We start from the raw sequence: 23,229 nt of genomic DNA, 5'->3' as shown, positions 1-23,229 counted from the left end.
AGTAACGACAGTTGAATACTTTTTCCATGTCACATTTATTATGTTCGTAACATTACGTGGCGTTACACTTTATTTTGGAAATTAAAAAAAATAAAACTGCAAAAAAAAAATAAAAATAAAAAAATCCGGGTCGGATTTTTTTATTTTTTTAACAAACTTTTTATTACACATTACTCTCCCGTTTCGATGCCACTTAAAAAGTCTCTTACTGTGACATGTCCTTCTAGCATGCCAGCGTTTCTCATTCCTCCGATCACATGCCCGCCATAGCCGGCCCATTATCGTCCTCGACTTTACACGCTCATTTTCTTCGACGCACACTTTGTTTCTCACGACCACGTGGTGCATTTTTATGCTTTTGTTCTTTTTTCCCCGCTCACACTACATAATTGGAATATGTACGTTTTACCGCTTCTGCTGCTGCTGCTGCTGCTGCTGCTGCTGCTGCTGCTGCTGCTGTTAATCTCGTTGCAAGCCAACCATCCTTCGTTGCTGCTGTCATTTTCCGATGTGCTCATATACACTATGTACATGTTAGAATAAAATGATCTACATACGAGGTGCTTAAATATTTTTTCGTGTGGGTGCTTTTATTGATAGTACACACATGAAACTCTAGTCTCCCTCAATGTAATCTCCTCCGGCTGCAATGCATTTGTACCGTTCCAAAAACTTCTGGAAGGTTCCATCGTCAGGGCCTCTTTCATCTTCTCAATTGTCTCATAACGACAGCCTCTAAGGTTTTCCATGAGCTTAAGGAATAACCAAAAATCACACGGAGTAAAGTCTGGACTCTAGATATTATGTTTTGGGAGTTCATGTAGATGTAGTGAGTGTATATAAAATGCGTGGTATATATAATGTACTTCTAAAATGGGTGATTTTTCTGACAAAGGGTGAAGAAAAAGCTGCTTTCCAGGTCGGTAGTACTTCGTGAACAGTAGTCTAAGATGCCGAAAAATTTTGTCTCTATGCCTATCCTTGTGACCATGTCACTAGTAAGGGTGCTGGAGGTAAACGTTTCGTCTGGCTGACGTTATCCGCCTGATAGTCAGGGACCCGAACCTTGGATTAACCACTTAGGAGGCTGTCCTATCAGCAGGTGCAAAGTACTGGGACTGCTGTATTGCCATTTGGTGAATGAATTCTAGACCATGGAGTAGTCTCTGGTGGGGCCTCTCGATGCTATACAAGTGGGTAATTGTTACGGCTTTACCTTATCATGTGCTACATAAAAATTCTTTTTAATTTCCTGTTTTTCTCTCTTACTTCCCTCTCTATCCTGCTCTAACCAAGTATGCCGACCTGTTCCACAAATCCCAAAACCTCAACATGAAATATCTCCAGAAAAAAACTCGAATAAACCTAGAACCCAATCTCCCAACGTAGACCACTACTACCATGTCTCCTTCTCCAATATCAGGGTTCTATGTTCCAACCTTCCAGAGGTTGAAACCCAATTACAGGAGACGAAACCGGACATATTCTTTCTAAGCGAAACTAGAATAGGGCCGATCACTTCCCTAGATAAGTTCATAATTAACGGATACTCCAACTTAACATCTAAATCTGACCCCCAAGACCGCCATGGGGATGGAGTATGTGCCTACATTAAAGATGGCTTCCCATGTAGCAGGGATATCTCTAGAGAAGATCCTAATTTACCTTATATGTGCTTCCGGGTTGCACTTGCTTACACCTCTGCATTTATATTTGCCCTATATCAGCCTCATAACAGCGGAGTTACTATCTTTAAGAGCATATCTGAGGAAATAGACCACATCCTGTCTGCACATCCCTCGGCTAACATTCATATCTGTGGTGACTTCAACGTTCGTTACGTGGAATGGCTGACCTAAATAAGATAGACGATGAGGGGAGGTTCTGTCATGATTTTGACATTGCCTATGACCTCACTCAAATTGTTCGCGAGCCCACCCGTGTGCCCGATACTACAGGTCACTATGCAAGCCTTCTAGACCTTTTCCTCTCAACTTCCCCTGAGCTATGTTCATGTTCCGTTCTTTCTCCTCTAGGATCCTCCGACCACTCCGTTGTATCAGTTAAGATAAAAATGAAATGTTATAAGTCCCCAGACGTACTCCTCAACCGTACTGTATATCGATACTCCATGGCTGACTGGGATACCTCCCGTACATTCATATCTGATCTCCCTTTGCATTCCATGTTTAAAAAGGATGTGTCCCCTGTAGTATCAGACCTGACCGAATGGCTAATTGTAGGCATAGACCGATTCATACCATCTAAAAAATTCCAACAAAAACCTAACAGCCAACCATGGTTCTCCCCAGAATGTGCTGCTGCCATCGTGCACAGAAATCACTTTTTCCATAGCTACCAACGTAATAGATGCACTGAGACTAAAGCTGCTTTCAGGACTTCCAGCAACCACTGTAAAAGAGTAATAAAACATGCAAGAGAGCTATATGCACAGTCCGATAAATCCAAAGTAGCTGATCAGCGGCTTGGCTCCCACCAGTTTTGGCAAATAACAAATATGATCCTGAACAGAAGTGTGCGTTGTATCCCAACCATTATCAAGGAACCTGAGGTCATCTCGTCAGCATCAGACAAGGCCAAACTATTTGCCAAGAACTTTGCAGCTAATTCTACCCTATGCGGCGAAGGCCATAAACTCCCCATATTTTCTCCTATAACACAGAACACGCTAGGTAGCATACAAATATCTGTGCATGAGGTCGCCAGACTAGTCAAGAACCTTTATTGCAGTAAAGCAACTGGCCCTGACGGCATCCAAATTATAGTGTAAAAAAAGCTTCAACCAGAACTTGCTCCCATACTTACGAAACTGTTTAAGCGTTGCCTTAAGGAGAAGTGCTTTCTAACACCCTGGAAAACCTCATCAGTATGTCCGGTATTTAAGAATTCAGGTGATAAATCATCTCTCTCTCAGTACAGACCAATAAGACTCCTGTGTGTCATCAATAAGTTGCTGGAATCCATATTAAATAGAGAAATAGTCAACCACCTCAGCCGAAATAACCTTCTTAGTGACACGCAATATGATTTCCGTTCTGCAAGATCTATCGCAGATGTTCTAACGGTTATATCTCATAGGATTAGTGTATCTCTTGACAAAATTTTCCTTTCTAGGGGATTTATTCTTGACATATCAAAGGCTTTCGACAAGGTATGGCATAAAGGCCTACTTCACAAGATTTCCAACTACTGTATAACTGGAAACGTTTTCTCTATCATTAAATCATTTCCCTCTGATAGGCTCATAAGAGTAGGGGGGGGTTGGGGGGGTTACATTTTCACCCCAAGCAAGGCACTTTGATGTAGGGGCTACTATCAGGTGCAACAACTACTGGGGTACTATGTAGGGATTTGAGCAGCAAGATGTCGGTTCACGTTACACTTGAACTTCTGCACGTCAGTACTGTTGGGGAAGCAGGGACCTGGAATGGAATTCCAGAGTCTAGCGATTCTGGGGAAGAAACTATTGGAGTAGAATCATCTTTTACATCTAGGGATCTCTACAGTGTGGGGTGGGATTTAGCAGCCTCTCGGGTTTGTCGAGGGTGCTCAAGTCGTAGGGACACAAGTGATTGCAGTTCGTCAGAGCATTCACCACTAAAATACTTGTAGAACAAGCAGAGGGATGCAACATTTCGTCGATGGGACAGAGGCTGAAGCTTAGATGCCAGTTCAGGGCCTATCAGGTTTGCGACTCTCTTTTGAACCTTGTCAAGGAGCGAGAGACTAGTAGCAGATGCACCAGCCCAAATGTGACAACAATACTCCATACATAGGCGAATGAGGGCCTTATAGAGGTACAGGATACTTTCGGGTGTTAGTAGTTGTCTAGCACGGTAGAGAGAGAGCCCACTTTTCTTGCAACGGCCCTGGCAATGCCTTCAATGTAATTGTTCCAACTCATGTTTCCTGTGAACGTTAGGCCAAGGATTTTGAAAGATTTACTCTCAGATAAAGAGTCGTTGGCCATTGCTATAGGTGGTAGAGAGGGTTTCTTGTAATTATTGAATGAAACTAGTTTAGTCTTGGCGGCATTAAACGTGACCATCCATTTTTGTTCCCATTCCACTACAGATTGGAGGTCTTCTTTAGAAATGTGTTCATTCGTCTTCCTGTCGTACCTGTTATAGAGTGTAGTTTCATCAGCATATATACCCATCTCTTTTTTTTTACACAGTGATCACCACTTATCAAGGCCCGAAAGCCACTCAGGGATAAGGGTTATTGCAAGTACATTACGTTAGTGTGGAGATTTGATGATTAATTAGGGGGGGCGGTTCATTAGGAATTTGTTAACATTGGACTTGAAGACATCCAAGTTGTAGTCCGGAGGGAAGCAGGCAGACGGAACAGAGTTCCACAGGCGTGCAGTTCTAAGAAAGAAGCTTTGTTCATGGAATCCGCGTTTTTATTTAGGCACGGATATAGAGTGGGGGAAATTTTTCACAGTGGATTCAGCTAGACGGGTGTTTTTCGTGAAAGATTGGCGAAGGGGGACTAGAGATTGGAGCTCAGACGAGCACCTGCCATGAAAATAACGGTAAAACAAGGATAGGCTCGCAACGTCTCTTCTGTGGGAGAGAGGTTGCAGGGTAGAGAAAAGGGTATCCCCCACTAAACCACGAAGTCTATTTTGTACTCTGTCAAGACATGATAGGCTGTTTTGGCAGCTCCTGCCCAGATATGGCAACAGTATTCCATCCTTGGACGTACTTGGCTTTTATATAGATAGAGAATTTCATCAGTAGTGAGATATCTTCTGGAGCGGTAGAAGGATCCCACCATCTTTCCAGCGACTTTTGGCAACAGACTTGATGTACGTGTTCCATTTCAGATCAGGAGTAAAGGTCAAACCAAGAAGCTTGTCAAAACACGGGGCCTCACCCAGACGAGAGCCATCCATCACAATTGATGCCAGCTGGGGATCAGAGCGTTGATGATGTAAGGATAGGAGTTTGGTTTTGGATGCATTAAAGGTAACCAGCCACATCTCAGAGCCAATTTTGTCGGGGAGGTCATTTATGAATATCAGGAACAATAGAGGTCCAAGGATAGAACCCTTGGGCACTCCCGCATTTATATCATATTGTTTAGATGTACGACCGTCGAGGACAACCTGGATTTTTCTCTTATCTAAGAAGGATTTAATTATGTTAAGTATTCTACCAGTGATACCGTATGATCTCATTTTCCTGAGGAGACCCTCATGCCATACCCTGGCAAAAGCCTTAGATATATCTAGAGCTACCGCTCTACCCTCCCCCGCTTTGTCCAGTGACTGGTATATACGTTCAGAGATTACAGTTAGAATGTCTGCTGTGGAACGAGCTTGTCTAAATCCATATTGTTTGTCAGTCAGAAGTTTAGCATCTGTAAGGTGATGGACTAGAGCATGGTTAATTAAGGTCTCAAATATTTTGGCAAAAAGTGGGAGGAGGTTAATGGGGCGATAATTTGATAGGTCAGAATTCTTGAATACTGGTACAACAGAAGCAGTTTTCCAACAGCGCAGAAAGCAAGCTCCATTAAGGCATTTGTTGTAGAGTTTGGAGAGAACTGGATCTACTTCGGCTGAGCACTTTTTTAATAGCACAGCTGGGATGAGATCGGGTCCATATGCTTTTGAAGTGTCAAGGTTTTTTATGATAGCATGCACTTGAGCAGGGGTGATTTTCAGATCGTCTAGCGTGGCGTCTGTCCGCATAGGAAGTTCAGGTAGGGGTGGTTGGAAGGGTCCAGTGTGGAGTTTGAGGCAAACCAACTGGCAAGCATGTTAGCCTTCTCGGTTGCTGAGGAGACAATCTCGTGATTTTTGGTTAGTGGGGGAATTGTTGATTGCCCATTATTTACTACACTGTTGTAGATTTTCCAGAAGTCTCGAGTTTCTAGTTTTTGTGCTTCGATGCGTTTTTTAGTGGTTTCGGTAAATTCTCTCTTAGCTGTCGCTATTACTTTCTTAACGTTATTTCTAGCTTCTATATACTTCAGTCTGTTTGAACTGGACTCATGTCGGTTAAATCTGCGATATGCATGCTGCTTTTGAGCAATGGCAGTTGCACAAGTCGAAGTAAACCATTGGGGAGAGTGGAGCTTACTATAAAATTTCCACATGGCAACATGCGCTTCGATTGCAGTTTTGAACCAGTCAGTGGTCTCGTTTGCACACTGTTCTGCAGGGAGAGAAAAATATTTCCCCATCGGGCATCTCTGATTAGTTCCCTGATGGCTTCCCAGTCAGCGTTTTTATATCTCGTTGTTTTGAGCACTGGCTCTTCAGTTTGGGCTTTTGAAATTAGGGCGATTTCAACCATTATCACTGCATGATCAGCGTTCCCGAGTGGGCTGTCGGCCTTCGATATGCAATCATCGGGAACTGTGGTCAAAAACAGATCTAGAAGTGATGCGTGTTATTCTTCCTGGTCAGGGAAACGGGTTGGAAACGTAGTGGTCGATGGACAAAAATCAGAAGCCTGCAGTATAAATGCTGGAGTCCCTCAGGGCTCCATCCTGGGCCCAACTCTTTTCCTGATCTACATTAATGATCTCCCTAAACACATACTTAAATAATTCTTTGACATCTATGCTGATGACACGACCATCTACGGCAACACATCAAAGGCTGTAAATGACTAAGGTCTCTCTGATTCTCTCTCCTGGCTGGTTACCTTTAATGCATCTAAAACCAAGCTCTTATCTTTGCATCATCAACGCTCTGATCCCCATCTGGCATCAATTGAAATGGATGGCTTTCGTCTAGGAGAAGCCCAATGTTTTGACAAGATTTAAGGCTTGACCTTTACTCCTGATCTGAAATGGAACACGTACATCAAGTTTGTTGCCAAGGTCGCTGGAAAGGTTGTGGGATCCTTCTACCGCTCCAGAAGATATCTCACTACTGATGCAATTCTCTATCTATATAAAAGCTAAGTACGCCCAAGGATGGACTACTGCTGCTATATCTGGGCAGGAGCTGCTAAAAACAGCCTATACTGCCTTGACAGAGTACAAAATAGACTTCGTGGCTTAGTGGGGGATACCCTTTTTTCTTCCCTGCAACCTCTCTCCCACAGAAGAGATGTTGTGAGCCTATCCTTGTTTTATCGTTATTTTCATGGCAAGTGCTCGTCTGAGCTCTAATCTCTAGTCAAACACCCGTCTAGCTAAAACCACTGTCAAAATTTTCCCCACTCTTTATTTGTGCCTAAATCAAAACGTAGATTCCATGAACAAAGCTTTTTTCTTAGAAGTGCACGCCTGCGGAACTCTGTTCCGTCTGCCTGCTTCCCACCTGACTACAACCTGGATGTCTTCAAGTCCAACGTAAAAAAATTCCTGATGAACCGCCCCCTTAAGTAGACACGTTTATTAAATCCCCGCACTAACGTACTGTACATGCAATAACCCTTATCCCTGAGTGGCATCGAGGCCTTAATAAGTGGTGATCACCTTGTAAAAAAAATATATATATATACGTGTCACCAAATCCCAGTGTCTCGTTGCGAGATAGAGACGCATTGTCGAAGCGGTGGATACAGTAAACCTTTGGAATGTAGCTTCCATGCAAATTTCTTTATACAAGACAATGAAGACAAAACACATTTCCTTTGAATGACGAACGAAAGACAAAAAGTTTACATAACAAATACAAGACGTTTCTTAATCCAGCTGGTGATTGGAAATCGATGGCTGCTATGTTGCTGCGTTACTACATTGTCATCTTTTCCTGACCCCCTTAGCTACAAAAGGAGTTTGGTCAGTCTTCCTGACTCATTCGGACTCCTCGGACTGCCTCTTTTCTAGTTTCACCTTAGTGTATATATTAAATCTATACTTCTTTGTGACGTCAGCACTCGGGCCAGACTTGTGAATTCCATGCACATGCTTCCAATATGAGTCCTGACAACACAAGTCACAGATTTTCTCTGTGGACATTCCTTAATTCTATTATTCCTGCTTCGACCAAAATTAACCCACACAACTTTCTGTTTACCGCATTCTTTTGTTGTATAAGCCATTCTAATTTGCATTCCTCACTGCAATGGGTAATTTACTGCATTCCTGGAATCATATCTTAACTAACAAAAATATATTCTTTTTAACTGCGTTCGATTCTAGAATTCTCCTCCAATAATAATATCCGATCCTAATTACTTTGTTTCTAACTAAAAAAAACCGGGAGATGTCCCCTTCAATATACAATATAGAGAGGGTTAGGAACTGTCTTGATGATCATCTTGTTCAAATAGCCTGCGACAAGGATGGTGCATTGGGACAAACTTCGTGCAAGTCTTCCGCATCTTAAATTTCTCGCGAATAATTGCGTACAGTTCCCACACTGACATCAAACTGTTCACTTGTTGTGTCTATAGGCACACGACGGTCATTATCCATGAAATTTTTTATTTGGCCAATCAACTCTGGTGTTCTAATTTTTTACTCCTCCCTCATCTCTCATAATACCTTACAGGCTCCTTGTCTTCCTTGAATCTCGTATGTCACTTTAAAACTGATGCTCGATTCATGCAAGATGGTCCAAAAGCAGTCTGAAGCATTCCATACGTTTCTGTGGCATTTTTCCAAGTTTAAAACAGAATTTTATTGCATATGGTGCTTCTAAAGTAACCTCATATCCAGAATGCATTTTTTTCTTTTCAGGCTTTAGTAAGGTGCATTCCAATTCCTACTGTAGCTGTTCATTTGAACCTGAAATCATAAAAATTGATCAATCATCTCATAAGATATATGGCAATTGCATACTAACAATTTTAAATGCCTTTACAAAAAAAATCTCGAAACTTATTTACGGCGCACATTCCGACCGATAGGAATTATCACTTCCTGCGCTGATAATTGCGAAAGTATGAAAGACTAGTGTCTGTGGTTATAAAGAATAACTATTATTTATATTTATAATAATTATAATAATATTATTATTATATTGTAATACTAATAACTATTATTTATTATTATAATTATCAAGCTTCCTTAGGAATATTTAAGGATCTGTGCTGTCTGCGAAATAAAATCTAAAAGGCAGTCAACTATCGTTTATACAACGTACATGAATTATACTTTTTTAAATACTCTGAACCATTTAATGTCGGCGCTCGAATTGTTTGCTTATACGTTGTTAATTCCCTTCATTCCCGTGGTAATTGTTAAGTGGGTCAGAGGTAAAGCCTTAGCAAATGGAGTCAAATATAGTTTCGTAGCTAGGTTCGAATTTCCCGACCGGTAGGAATTGTTAGTTTCTACACTGACGATTGCAATATATATATATATATATATATATATATATATATATATATATATATATATATATGGTTAGTTAATTTAATCACATAATTAATATACGAAAGTATAAATTTATGCGTAAACTTTAAGTATTTACTTCAACAGTGCTCAATATGTAAGTAGAAGGTTATAAAATATGTATGGCAATTAAGCTACACAGAATATTTCGCGTTTCATCCACGTAAGTCTGATGAATTCTAGCGTGGATGAAACGCGAAATATTCTGTGTAGCTTAATTGCCATGTATATTTAATAACTTACTATATATATATATATATATATATATATATATATATATATATATATATATATATACTGTGTTCATCCCGCTTAAGCATAGTCTGTTTACAACTGATTTTTTCTGCCCAGATTGGTATGTATATTCTTACGGATGAGTCTCTAGACCTGTCGTCAATCTTCCTTTCTATCTATCAATTTTGTTCTTGTTTTGTCTTCTTCCCTTCATCTTCTCTATTCCTGTTAATCTTCTCTCCTTTGCTCTCGTTTTTATTAAGTCTTATCCGGCCTAATGCCGCCCCTCCAGAAATTTGTGTTCTATTATGAAAATTAATACGGATTTTGAAACAATCCTTCTGCATCACTCACTCACTTTTTTTCTTTCTCCCTCTCTCTCTCTCTCGCTCTCTCACTCTCTCGCTCTCTCTATCTCTCTCTCTTTCTCTCTCTCTATATATATATCCCTCATTCTATTTTGCCGTCAGCTCATTGCAATGTTTGCGCAGTTGCATTTAGTAAGCAATAAATTTTTCAATTAAAAACAGATGAAAATCTCTTACTAATCTCTGCAGGCACTTCAATACACTATAAAAATGGATGTTTTATCATTATACTATATATATATATATATATATATATATATATATATATATGTGTGTGTGTGTGTGTGTGTGTGTATAACTTTATTGTATACTTTAATTTGATATATATATATATATATAACTTTATATATTTTATGCATATATATATGCGTGTGTGTAACTTTATTGTGTACTTTTATTTTATATATATATATATATATATATATATATATATATATAACTTTATCTATTTATAACGTTATCGTGTCCCTTTATTTTATACATGCATATATATATAATTTTATTGTATACTTTTATTTTATATATATATATATGTATATATATATATGTCTAACTTTATTGTATACTTTTATTATATATATATATATATATATATATATATATATATATATTTTGTGTACAGAAAGTTGTTAGTTGAGACAGGTCATTGGTACCGTCGGTTTCAAGCCCGATAATAAGGCCCGTTTAAGGTATCCTTATCGAGCTCTCTTCAGCCAATATTCGTCTATCTTATAACCGGAAGTGTGAAGTATATATACCTCGCGAATCCACGTTCAAATCTCGTTTTGTTTAATCCCCCCCCCCCCTTTTTTTTTTTTTTTTTATCTATCTATCTATATATATATATATATATATATATATATATATATATATATATATATATATATATATATATTTATATCGGGTAATGTAATACCTAATTTTCAACTTTGAATTATTTAAATTTAAGATCTAATTTCGAAAAAATGTTTTTTTTATATGAATCGATTTTAATTTGAACCCCCTTTAATTTTAAAATCTCTTTCCTTATGTATAAAAACTTCAAAATCTGTATTGGTATCGGTTAAAAACTTAAAAATTCGTTTAATTATATCGAACATTTAAAAATTTCCAAAAATACGTTTAAAGTTTTAAAAAATATATTTTTAATTATATCGAATCACGTTTAAAAATTTCGAAATACGTTTAAAAATTATTTTTTAAAAACCCAAATCTTTCAAGGTTTGGGGAAGTGAGTATTTATCTATCCTAAGTGATTTCCCTAGTTTATTAACATTATTATATTTTTCTATAGTTTTAAATTCGAAATAGATTATAAATTACATTTATAAAATATAATTTTATATATATATATATATATATATATATATATATATATATATATATATATATATATATATATGACATTAATTAAAAATCTATAATATAATTGCGATTAAAATCCAAGTTTACCGACTAATTATTTATGTATTTACAATTTCTTTTCCTTATATATATATATATATATATATATATATATATATATATATATATATATATATATATATATATAAACAACATCTAAGTGTTGTTCTTTTCATTGATCCAATTTATTAGGAGCCCCTTCCTTCTATGTATGCAACTTTTCAAAGCTTCACTCCTCACATTTAAACATTTTATTTTTGGGTCATGAATGGACCGGAGGATGTAGTATTTCTCTGCGTTACAGAGTGAGCATTGACTTAATTCCGGGACGTATGCTGGTCTATGCTCTATTTTTCTCCATTTTATGGAAAAGGGTGTATTTTTTTCTTTAAGCTCCCACACGCGGGTAGCTAATGCTGTATTCATCCTTGTTTTAGCTCTAAAGGAGCTCATATGTGCATAATATCTTTGTTTAAATTGGCCTTTTGTCATACCTATATATATATTTCCGGTATATTTGTGGATTGTTCCGTTACTGTGGCCTCATAGACAAGGGATTCAGCTTTACAATTACCCTCCAATGGACAGCTATTTTTGGTCCTGCAAGAGCAGCCTGCGTTATCTATCTTTTTTGGTTCTTTGGATATTATCGACTTTATTGATGGAGCTGTCGAGTAACTAACTTTCACCGTGTTTCTATTAAAAAGTTTATGTAGTCTATGTGTTCTTGGAAAATGTTTGTCTAGAAGGCTAAGAAAACAATGCCCTACTCTAGTTTTAGTGTTCAATGAAAACGGAGGTAAGAACCAGATTATTTTCCGTTTCCTCTTTCGTTTTATATTTTCTTTATTCTGGGTTTGTTGAAATTTTATGTTTTCATTGAACCCACTTTGATGCAGTGCGTCATTATAATATGGTGCTGCTTTCTCGAACACTTCAGCGTTCGAAGAAAGCCGTGAAATCCTTTGGCTAATGTTCGCTACCATATTTTTAAACACTGTGGGTGGGTGGCAGCTATATTTGCCAGGGATGCCTCCGCATATACTGCAGCTAAAAATTGGTGTAATAATTATGATGTTGTGAAATATGAACCAATCCAAGCTTTGCAATGGCACATGGCTTGAAGTAAAAAAAATAACAAAAATATCATAAAAACAACAACATTCACAGGACCTTGCATAGGTGAAGATATCTTCATTCCTCGCATTCCTATTATTCAACCGGATACACCATTACAGTTTAGGAAACTGCATTTTCCAATTTTATTGCCGTTTGCAATAACCATAAAAAAAGCTCAGGGAACAATCTTTACAATTGTTTGGCTTACAGCTACACACTGATTGTTTTTTTCACATGGAAATTTATGTTATGTGTTCAAGAGTCACCAAACCAGAAAATCTCTACATCAGCTAAGAAAATGGAAAAACAAAAACTGTGTACCCATACGAAATGTGGAATTAAACCTATAAGAAACATGCATTTTCTCATTTTGGAACCTTTTCAAGTGCGCCAATTTGAGCCACAGCAACGCTTGGAAGGGTACAGCTGGTATATATATATATATATATATATATATATAAAATAAACGTATACAATAAAGTTATATATATAATAAAAGTACACAATAAAGTTATACATATATATACATATAAAATAACAATAAAATTATATATATATATATATATATATATATATATATATACGTGTATAAAATAAATGTACACAATAATATTATAAATATATAAAGTTATAAAAAAAGCAACTCCCTTCAGTCTTGGACAGACTATGAATACCCATGAAGCATGAAATTTCTGTGGCAGGAGGCGCGCAATCTCCAACCACACCTCTGCTGAGTACACATTGTTAAATACTAGTGGCAAGTGGAGTACAGGACGACTGGAAATAAATGCCGAGATAAGTGGAGAGCACATACAGCGCCTAGAATTCCTAAATGGTCACCCATCTGATACTAACCAGGCTCAACGTTGCTTAACTTCGGTTATCTGACGAGAACCGGTGTGTCAACGCGATTATGCCGTGTATACGTATATATATATATATATATATATATATATATATATATATATATATATATATATATATATATATATATATATATATATATATATATATATATATATATATATATATATATATATATATATATATATATATATATATATATATATATATATATATATATATATATATATATATATATATATATATATATATATATATATATATATATATATATATATATATATATATATATATATATATATACTGTAATGGTGTATCCGGTTGAATAATAGGAATGCGAGGAATGAAGATATCTTCACCTATGCAAGGTCCTGTGAATGTTGTTGTTTTTATGATATTTTTGTTATTTTTTTTTACTTCAAGCCATGTGCCATTGCAAAGCTTGGATTGGTTCATATTTCACAACATCATAATTAGTACACCAATTTTTAGCTGCAGTATATGCGGAGGCATCCCTGGCAAATATAGCTGTTGGATAATTAACCACATTATCTGCTTCCGCAACAGTGTCGATGGATGTGTATGTGACACTTGGAATTTTACGTTGAATAATAGCGTTAAGTGCATGGACGTCTTTGTATTGAGCTGCAAGAATATCTCGTTTACTCAGTCAAGTGGAAGTCGTATAATTAGTTTGAATATCTGGGAAAAAAATTTCAACCAAGTCTTCTTTTGATGTAATAAAATTACATAAGTTAAAAGTTAAAGAATGTCACCCTTAACTCGGATCAACCAGCACTTTACCGTGCCCAATTTCCCACAAGTGATGCAAAAATTTCTGTGCAGATCGAGCAGTCTGCAACTGGACATGCGTATTTTGAGTTAAGTTTAATGTCTTCACATTGCACCAAAAAGTAGAGTATTTGAAGGAAGCATTTATTTCATCTGCCGGTGTTGATTGAAGAATTACATATAGCATTTGTCTGAAATCTCCTGTAAGCAATATTACTGCATTTCCAAATGGTCGATCATTGCCATTGCAAAGATCGACCTAGAGCCTCAAGTGATTATTTGCTTACCGTTGTGCATTCATCCCAAACAATAAGTTAGCATCTCTGCAATATTTTTCCCCATACTGCATGGTTTGGAGATGTTGAACATGAGATTTTTGTAAAATTGAATGTTTAATAGTAGTTTCAAAGTAGAATAAGTAGTTCTACTTGATAGTAAGATCGCAGATATTCCACATGCAGCAAGGGCTGTGTCATTTTGTCACTGAATAGGTGCCAAAATCAAGTTAATTAGAAAGGTTTTACCAGTTACTCCTGGTGCTGTTCAAGGTAGCAGTAATTTCCAAATAACTTCTATTCTCAATAAGTAAATTAGGTAACTAAAATAGGATTTATCCACGTTTGACATTGCCTTATTCACTGTAATTAATTGAGGAGATTACAATAGGATGAGGGATTAGAGATGGACAGATAGACAGGAAGATATATAGATAGAGCAGACAAAGTGACAGGGAAATTCAGAAAGAGAAGGCGATAGAGGGAGATAGAGGGAGAGTTAGAAACAGAGAGGGAGCGAGAGAGAGAAAAGGAGAGAAGTGGAGAGAGATAAAGGGAATTAGAGAGAGAAAGGGGCACAAAGGGAGATGGAGATAGTGATATATACATATATATATATATATATATAGAGAGAGAGAGAGAGAGAGAGGAGAGCAATGGATGGAGAGAGTTATTAATAGAGGAAGAGAGGGGGAGAGAAACAGAGGGTGAAGTACACTATTCCGTTTTTTTTTTCCTCGATCAGTAGAGGAGAAATCCTTCGAGACTGGGGCAATTTTTTATTTTTGTTACTATCCAAAGTAACGGTTTTTTTTTTAAGCTAAATTTTCTACAAATTAGAAACCGAGTGGGTTATCTGTACTTTCACCTAACAATTTAATAAACAAAAAAATAAATAAAAAAAAAAAAACGGAAAACGGGCGTGTAAATTTCTAGTTTATCGATTTGGAATAAACCAGGTGTTTGATTTATATATATATATATATATATATATATATATATATATATATATATATATATATATATATATATATATATATATATATATATATATATATATATTATGAGCGTCCTCCTCTCGGCGTTGCACGCAGACTCCAACGGAAAGGCAAGCCAATACAGACGGTGCCGGCGCGGCTGCAGGAGTTGCCGGAAAGATGTTGTAGAGCTTCACCATCCGTCTATCGGACTTTTTGTCGGGGTTTACTCCCTTAGCCTTTGCCTTTCCCAAGGCATCTACAAGGCAATGGGGCTATTTGCCCATAGGTGGGGTATTCTTCATGGTAAGCAACAAATAACGAAATCACCAAAATGAAAGCAAACTGTTTTTTACTTTCACTCACTATTGTTGTATTTTTTTTTAAATTAGTGGCATTAAGGATTTCCAACTGACGATCCGCAAAGTTAAGAATCGAATAACAAAATGACCAAAATAAAAACAAACTTTTTATTTTGTCTTTTCTTTCCCCCCTTCGGTCACTGTTGTTGCTGTTGTTGTTGTTGTTGTTGTTGTTATTGTTGCTGTTGTTGTTGTTGTTGTTGTTGTTGTTGTTGTTGTTCTTTGTTTGTTTTTTAAATTAGTTACGTTAAAGATTTCCAACTTACGATAGAATAACGAATTGACCAAAATAAAAAACAGCCACATGGGAAACAACCGAAGTAGCAAAATTGAAGCTGTTGGCCAAGTTTAAAACAGAATTTTATTGCCTATTGTTCTTCTAAAGTGTCCTCACGTCCAGATTGCATTTTTGAAATTCACCAGCTGTGACAAACAGGCTTTAGTTGGGTGTATTCCAATTCCTTCTGTAGCTATTTATTTAAACTTGAAATCATAAAAATTGATTAGTGTACTCATAAGATGTATATTGAAGTTTCAAGCGATTATGACAATTTTAAAGGCATGTACAAAAAAGTCTGGAAACTTATTGAAAGTATTTCGTAATAGCTGACTGGATGATCGCTTTGACATCTTCTGTCCGCTTAGGTAACCTGTCGGAAGACGCCGACGCACAGTTGTCGGAGATTCGGTTGTAAGCTGGATATGTACCCATAATTTTATTGTTTATTCCGTTGCGTTGTGTTTAGTCCATTAGTATTAAACAAGTCGATGAACAGATTCAACTAACATTCTTCACGCAGCATGAGAGAATAACAATTCCGCCAGGAATAATTATTAGTAAAAGTCGGTATTTATCCAGTTTACGATCCAATTGTAACAGAAATGTGTAAGGAAAAATTCAAGATGGCGCCCGACTCTCTCTTTAACACGGTAAGTTCAGGAAAAGATGTTATAAATGTTGCAGCAATTCAATAATCTTTTTACACCGGTTCTGCACGGATTCCAACAACGGTAAAATATCCTCACACAGCACAAGAAGCAACAGCCACACGATTCCCCAACCAACTCAATCGTCACTCGCCCACGTCTTTCCCCTCACCCGCTTTTATCGTCGTTCTAGGCCGGCTAAATTTGCATATTCCGAGAATTCGTGTGACTTTGCGAGACATCATACTTTACAAAAGACGTCGGCCGCCATCTTGGTCTTTCTTTTCTATTTTTGGTCGGTAACGCTGAGCTGGTCTCGAGGTAAGTCTTTTCCCCTCATCCGTCTCTCCCACGTACCCACACAACACGCAAACACGCGGGCGCTTATCTCCTGGATGCACGTTACACTTCCCCCTGATCTGATGATCACATAGAGAGCACTGGGGGGTGGCCTTTTAGTGCGTGTGCTTCTGCGGAGAGGTACATTCACTGTTTCAGATTCGGGCTCTGGATCTGGTTCCGCCTCATCAGATGAAGTATCGATATCAGTCTCTGGAGGGGGTTCACTGAATCCGTGCATCGGCAGCTCATCGCTAGACGCTTCACTGCTTTCTTCTGTAGTTGTGTGACGCACCTCGGTAGCTGGGCGAAGATCTCGCACGTCGTGGGGTTCCATCGACCAAAACAGACTGCTGGCTAATCACTCCAGATATTTGTCCTCGCTTAAACTTGTCGGTGCACCGATTTCCTGGGGGCCGCACCCACACTGGATTTCCCACTTCATATCTGTTATATGTTCCCTTGTCGGTTGGCTGCGTAGTGTTGATTCCCTTCACTCCGACTCGGTACGTGTAAATAGCATTTGCAGGTGCGGTTGAAGGGGACGTCCCGTCCTTTGGCGTAATGTTGTACCAATATATGGCTTCCGCAATAGTACATCGCTTCCTGGCAGCAATTCTCTTGATGCTGCGATGACTTCTTTCAGCAATGCCATTTCCTGACGGCACATGCGCACATCGCAACCGTAGTCGGACGCCCCACTCATCTAATAACTGCCGAACTTGCTGGCTACAAAACGCTGCATTATTGTCAGTCAGGAGCTCTTCCGGCGCACCTCGCTCAAAAAAAATGGATGATAGGTGGCGAACAACATTTGCTGAATCCTGTCTGGTCATCTGCCGCCACACCGCAAATCTTGTAGGCCCGCAATCAATGAGAGTTAGAAAGGGCTTGCCACTGTAATGGGTAATATCCATGGCCAGCCGCTGCCACACACTCTCAACTTCCAAGCGACCCTTCTGCCATCGCTCTGGTGCAGGATCAATAGACTGGCAAGCCTCACAATTTCTGACGATCTGTCTGACATCAATCTTGGTCACTGCTGGGTATGCGCGCCTCACAAAATAAAGAGTCCTCTTGATACCCGGATGTCCGCTCTGTGCATGAATTTTTTGTATTTGACATGGGTCGATTGCAACTGCACAAGATCGAGCAGTAATCTCCATTCCCATCTTCACGGCTTCATATCATTTGTGAGGTACACGGGTCAGTTGGTCAGCACGATTACAATGTGATGGCACCAGAGTGACGCTCAGTGATAGCCCATACTCAGATACCAGGTTTTTTAGCGTGTCTAGCCATCTCCGTATTAACATTTCGCTTGCTGCCTTGGTACGGATTCGTGTCCGTCCTGAAAGTGTGTCAGACACCCAGTGGTAGACACAGAGAGAATCTGTGTACAAGGTCAACTTCTTAGACTGCCACTGCAGGGCCAGATTTACCCCCTTTACAACAGCGTCCAGCTCTGCTAGGTTGATATGCTCAGAATCTGTTACGGGCCGCAGCCAACACGCATCCTCGAACACGTTTCCTCCTTGCTCCAACGATACTCCCAACGCCAAAGAACTGGCATCAACCCACACACATACGTTGTCTCCGTTAACACACCACCGCCCACAGGCAGGGTCCTTCTTGTTCACTCTCTCCAGTGTCTCTTTAATCATCAGAGTTAGTAGGGCATAATCGGATATGTCATCCCAACCCATAGTTGTTAAATTTGCTCTGCGTTTAATCACACCAACAGCTGCGCGGAGCCAGCCACAGACCGGTAAGTGACCAACAAGTTTTCCACACCAAGAAAAAACGGTCCGTCTTGTAACGAGGTTGGGGATGCTTGGAATTTCACTGCCACGCCTCCATTGTAGGGTGCCATCTTCTTCATAAACATCCAATCCCAATACACGTGCTCCTTCCCTTAAACGTTCGGGATTCTTGCATTCCAGACCAAACTGAGCCAACTTTTCTTTGACACACGACGCAGACTGTACATCTTCATTGACGTATACGTCATCAATGTAAGCTGACGTTGAGTCCCTCATGGGCTTTTCTTGGGACAATACTGTGTTGACAATAGTCTTCATGATCTGTGGTGCCACATTTAGGCCAAAGCCAAGGCGTGTAAGGCAGTACCTCTGCCCCTGGAACCAAACTGTCTGGAACGGCCACAACGTCTCATCAACTCGCACCTGTAAATAGGCTTTTCGCAAATCCAATATCGAGACATTAGTGCCTTTCTGACGCCATTCCCTCAACTTACTGGCGCATACGTCAGCATCATCAGTGTAGGCTTCAATATGCTTGTTAAGCTCCCTATAGTCCAGCACGGGCCGTACTTTCGACTTGTTATGCTGGACTACTGCCATCAAGGGTATTAGACCCTTGGGAGGCCCAAGCTTGTCCTCAGGGTAGGGGATTAACCAGCCATATTGGATCCACGCCTTTAGTTCCCTTTCGTATTCTGCTCGGGCCTCACTGGGTATAGGGTACTTTGCAACCCCATTCTTGAGTTTAGTCGGTGCCATTCCCTCGGTCCACTTCCAAGATGCAATCCAGGCCCTCTTGCGCGAGTCGTAGTCCACTGTAAAATCCGGCCGATCGATGTGGAGCGCTGCACACACTGGGGCCTCCAAGAATCGCACTTTTCCATCCCGATGAATTGCGACTCCCCCCAGCGCCTTGATGGCATCGTATCCGAGCAACAGGTCAAACCCCAGGAGATTTCCTTGGGTCACGAGCACATTGATCTTAGTGGCCGCACCGGTGTCCGTGTAGATCTTGACAGTTCCAGCTCCACAGCATGTCTGGGTCTCGCCTCCTATCGTGGTGACGTTGATCTTCCTCTTAGTCCAACTTGGACACAGCCTGGCGCTCACTATAGTATGCGAACAGCCTGAGTCGAGAAGTGCTGAGCAGGGTATCCTGTTTACGTAGACGGTCATCACTGGTTGCGCCTTGTTCAAATTTTGCTCGGGGACCAGGGCGGCGCTGACGTCCTCTCCCCTGATACGTTTCCCGCACAGTTTTGGGCTAGATGCCCCAAACCGCCACACTTAAAACAGCGCACACGCCCCCTGTTGGTGCAATTCCTTGCAAAATGTCCGCGTCGGCCGCAGCGAAAACATTTCCCATTGCTTGCAGGGTTCTGATTCGGAATCTCCCGAGCGCCAATCTGGCCTGTCTGTGTCGCCATCACAACTGGTTCCCCCAGGTCCTCCTCATCTTTGATGATGGCTCGACCACGTTCCATCAAGTGTTCCATGGTCGTTGTTGAAACGCTGGTTGAGGCTCTCAGTAGCTGCTTCACCCGAGTGGGAAGGCCCGCCACAAACGCGTACGCGAGCGTCCGCTCCGACACTCCTCCACCGAACAGAACTGCGAGTTTCTTTAACTCAGCGAAGAAAACGTCCACGCTTTCCTCCGGTAGAAGTTTTCGGGAAGCAAATTTTTCATAGGCCGTACAAGGATCCATGGCAAATGCCTTGTACAGCGCAGCTTTAATTGCGGTGACATCTCCCTTTTCGGCAGCACTGAGTTGCTGATATACACTCAAGGCACCCCCAACCAATCTCAGGGGAATCACAGTGTGTACCCTTTTCACCTCACAAAGGTCGCACGTCAGCTCGACCCTTTCAACCCAGTCGACGATGGATGTAGACCCGTCAAACTCGGGTATGAGCTTTAAGTCAAATTTCGACTCGGTCATAGGCCTAGAGGCCAAATGGCCGAAATAGCTTGTAACAGAAATGTGTAAGGAAAAATTCAAGATGGCGCCCTACTCTCTCTTTAACACGGTTAGTTCAGGAAAAGATGTTATAAATGTTGCAGCAATTCAATAATCTTTTTACACCGGTTTTGCACGGATTCCAACAACGGTAAAATATCCTCACACAGCACAAGAAGCAACAGCCACACGATTCCCCAACCAACTCAATCGTCACTCGCCCACGTCTTTCCCCTCACCCGCTTTTATCGTCGTTCTAGTCAAAATTTGCATATTCCGAGAATTCGTGTGACTTTGCGAGACATCATACTTTACAAAAGACGTCGGCCGCCATCTTGGTCTTTCTTTTCTATTTTTGGTCGGTAACGCTGAGCTGGTCTCGAGGTAAGTCTTTTTCCCCTCATCCGTCTCTCCCACGTACCCACACAACACGCAAACACGCGGGCGCTTATCTCCTGGATGCACGTTACACCAATCTCCGATAACTTCGCGTCGGTATCGTCTAAGCAGTAAGCGTAAGCAGCTGAAATATGCCGAAGCGATTATCCAATCAGCTATCAGAAGACGCCAAATATTAATAAAAGCATGAAATTTCTTAAACCAAGAAAATAAAAATTTAAGCAGAAAATGGTTTTCAACATGCTATGTTAACGTAAAATCCCTCCGTTCCACATGTTAAGAATGACTATTTAGAAAGTCGTTCTTAACATAGTGAAAGGAGACGTTATGTTTTAAATTAATTGTCGGGAAGTTTTCGTTTCGGTATCCTCCACCTGCTTACATAACTTGCTGATTGATGTCGATGCGAAGTTGACGGGGATCGGATAAACTGGATAAATACCAAACAGCGTGACACTATGTATAGTAAATAATAAAATGTGTTTGTCTTTTTATTAGAAAATGTTATTTTGTTTTATTTAATAAAAGAATGTTGTTGTTTTGTTTTTGTTTTTTCTGTTTTGTTTTTTGTTGTTGTTGTTGTTGTTGTTGTTGTTGTTGCTGCTGCTGTTGTTTTGTTTTTTGCTTTTGTTTTTTGTTTTTTTGTTTGTTTGTTTGTTTGTTTTTATCCCTGGATAAAATGCAAAAGTTATGTTGCTGGGAAAATGATTATTTATTAGAGCTTTAAGGAAGATGGCTACCATCAGAGCTAGTAGCTCTCTTTTACGCAGTTTCGTATAAAAATTGAAAAAGAAATTATGCATTAACTTGACTAAAAATAAAACACAAAAGTATGTAAAAAAAATATATCCCCGATAGCGAGTTATATATTTGTTGGAAATAATTTCCGAAAATATAGATAGATAGATAGATAGATAGATAGATAGATAGATAGATAGATAGATAGATAGATAGATGAACACGTTATTTTTACCTTTATTTTCTGTATTTGTTATTTTATGGTTTAGTCTTGGCGAAGTTTGCGCCCTATTGAGTGCTATTCCAGTTTATTATAGTGATAATTATTCTGAATAGGTTCGTAAACAGCTATACTAAACGCGTTCTAGTTGGTTGTTTTACTTCTTGTTTCAGCTACATCTTACGTCCGCGTACTTTTTAATAAGTCTATAAACGGACAGGCGGATCCACGTTGTGCGTTTGACTTTGCAGGTTTGGAGGAATGCCGCGAGTCAGGTCGGGGAAGAGAAGGGATCACGCGTTAACAGGAGATCTCGTGAATAAATGCGTGTTTGGCGAAGCGTGCTAGGCGCTGCAATGAAGCGTCCTACTTTTGTTTGCCCAACATTGTGAAACCCCGCTTGATCACGGAAGTTAGACGATCGACAGGAAGGAACGTGGAGACGTCGGCTCAAGTGCTGTGCACAGCATAAAGGAAAAGAAAGAAAAAATCAAGAGAAAAAAAAATATATATATTTAACTTATTTTTTTGCAAATAGAGCAGTGATTGCATGGAAAATTTGTGAATAAAACTTTTTTAAAATATCAGATTTGAGATTAGAAAAGAAAGCTTCGTGTTATCAGGTCTGGCTGGTTGGATATACCAGCTTCTTAGCCTAAAATGAAGCAAACGTTAATGTTATTAAACAATGATTTTGTTGTATTATATATATAAAAATATATATGTATATATATATATATATATGTATATATATATATATATATATACAACATGGCAAGGAAGAAGAAAAAGAAAAAAGAAAGAAACAAAACAACACACTGAAGATGGAGTCTACCTCCGAAATATATTTGTGATAAATTTCAAATAAGTAAAATATTATTTATTTTCCTGATATCACGTTGTGATTTGGTTTCAAGTGAACTTGATGCGTATTTTATTTTATTCAAATTAAAACAACGTTTCTATTGAACTCTCGTTCTTGACGATATATATATATATATATATATATATATATATATATATATATATATATATATACCTTTTTTTATCTCCATTATAAAATCTGTTTCAATTTGCGTAAGTCTATCCTCTGAGATGCTGTTATTTTGGTCTTCTAGTTAGAATAATTACTTATCGTTTATATTACTTTAAAAAGC

General features: G+C 39.0%; 1 pseudogene; it reads right to left on the bottom strand.

The window, feature by feature from the left end:
- Window positions 1-13,265: 13,265 nt before the first annotated feature.
- On the bottom strand, window positions 13,266-13,382 carry LOC145278409 (5S ribosomal RNA; annotated as a pseudogene).
- Window positions 13,383-23,229: the final 9,847 nt, after the last annotated feature.

Source organism: Euprymna scolopes, chromosome 6 (genome assembly GCF_053919585.1).
Source record: "Euprymna scolopes isolate OS-2025 chromosome 6, ASM5391958v1, whole genome shotgun sequence".
Taxonomy (NCBI): Eukaryota; Metazoa; Mollusca; class Cephalopoda; order Sepiida; family Sepiolidae; genus Euprymna; species Euprymna scolopes.
This window is presented reverse-complemented; position numbering and strand designations above follow the sequence as displayed.